The sequence below is a fragment of the Canis aureus genome, chromosome 11 (assembly GCF_053574225.1).
Source record: "Canis aureus isolate CA01 chromosome 11, VMU_Caureus_v.1.0, whole genome shotgun sequence".
Lineage (NCBI taxonomy): Eukaryota > Metazoa > Chordata > Mammalia > Carnivora > Canidae > Canis > Canis aureus.
In genome coordinates this window covers 19,989,559-19,991,465 of record NC_135621.1, presented here as the reverse complement: position 1 = coordinate 19,991,465, position 1,907 = coordinate 19,989,559, and positions in this window count along the sequence as shown.

The window sequence follows — 1,907 nt, the reverse complement described above, 5'->3', positions numbered from 1 at the left end:
CAGGAGGTGGTGTGCGAGCCATGCCCGTCCAGGCGCTGAGGTGGGGGTGCGTGATCGTGCGGCACGTGCATCTCTAGGGCTGGGCTGTGTCTGCCGGGCCTGGGCCCTCAGGTCCTGGCTCTGACAACCGGGGATCCATTTGTAGGGGCCGTGCCCCCCTCGCCAAGGGTGCTCTGCGGCCTGCACCACAGCCCCGGCGCCGTCCCAAGCCCCTGGCATCACCGCCGTAGCCTGGGCTTCTTGGGCTTCCAAGGTCCCTGATACCCCGCCCGGACTCAGGACTCGGCCCATCCCTGCAGAGCGAGCTCCCGCCCCCCGGCCTGCACCCCGGCAGCCGTGCCGAGAGCCCCCACACTCTCCCTCCGCTCTCAATCAGCCCTGGAGGCCCAGTGCCGGGCTCCTTGGCCTTGAGGGTGCACCGGGCGCTGCCCCAGGCTTCCTGGTCCTGGGGAAACCCTGGCCTCCCTCGAGGAAGTCCAGGGCTTGCACCCAGGTCAAAAGCCAGATGCCCGCAGCCACGGGTGTCAGAGGCCTACTACGTGCCAAACATCTGCACGCGTGTCAGCGGATCCTCCTGGGCCCACGCGCGGTGATCAGAGTCCCCATGGACGGGGAGCTCCGGGCAGGAGGGGCCGCGAGGGGCCCACGGTTCCAGCATGGCTATGGCCCAGCGGGCACTTGGCCTGAGTGGTGGGTGGGGGCCGGGTCAGAGGGTGGTCCTGAGGGAGGGCAGGGCAGGGCACCCGGGGCACAGCACGGGGCGGGGCAGGAAGGCCGTGGGTGTGAGGCCCTGCCGAGCAGCGCGCAGTGCCCATCCCGGGGGCCGCCTGACCCCCAGCCCGGGCCCGGCGGGCTCCATGAGGAGAGGACTCCAGGAACCCAGGCCGATGCCAACGTGGGGACGGCCACCAGCACCGCCGCAGCCGGCTTTGGGGTGTCGGGCCCAGCTGCGCGCGGCCAGCCCTCCTGGGCACCTGCGGCCCCGGGTCAGGTGGAAGCTCTGGGGCTGCTTTGGCCTTCAGGGTCTCCTGGGCCAGGGGCGCGGCTGGCCGTTGCCAGGCCCTGGGGGGCCGGGGGGGTGGGGGGTGTCGGCGGAAAGGCAGCGCTCGGGTGCAGGCTGCCGGGGGTCTCCTGGAGGGGAGGCCAGGATTCACGCTGCCGCGGGTTCCCCAACTTCGCCATGCCCCACCCCGACCCTGCCCTAGGCCGCCTTTGGGAAATGTTGCAAGACCCTGGCGCGGTCCCACTGGCTCCGCTCCCCAGCAGGTGAGAGGCCACACCGAGGTGAGGCGTGGGGAGGCCGCTGCCAGGTTGCAGTGCGTGGGCTGCGGGAGGGGCGAGCGCCCCACAGGGCCTCTGGGGGACCGCGGGCCAGGTGCCAGGCTGCGAGGCCAGACCCAGGGAGGCTAGGGGTTCCCGCGGGGGGCTGAGGGGTGCCACTGTGACTGGGCCGCGTCCCGGGGCTCACCTGGCGGCCGGGCAGCCCCGGGGATGGGGTGGCAGCGGCGGGGAAGACTGGCCTGGCAGAGCTCGCGAGCAGGGGGGGTGCTGGCGGTGGGGGGGCTGGGCAGGCGGGACAGGACCACAGGCCTTGGTGGCGGTGGGGGGACAAGGGACCGGCCTGGCCAGGGCAGGATGGAGGGGGCCTGGGCAGGGCAGGCTGAGCCCCAGGAAGCCAGGAGGCACGGGGACAGCACTGCCGCCAGCTCCGCGAGGGAGCGTGTGCACGTGTGGTGTGCAGGCACGAGCGTGTCTGTGAGGCGTGCGTGTGTGGATGAGACACAGATGTGTGCGTATGACGACCTGGGCCATCTCTGTCCACCCCCCTCTTCCTTCGTTCTCCCGGAGACCAGCCCGGCTCCCGTCGCCTTGGCAACAGTGCAGCCCCTCCTGCGAGCAGGACAGGG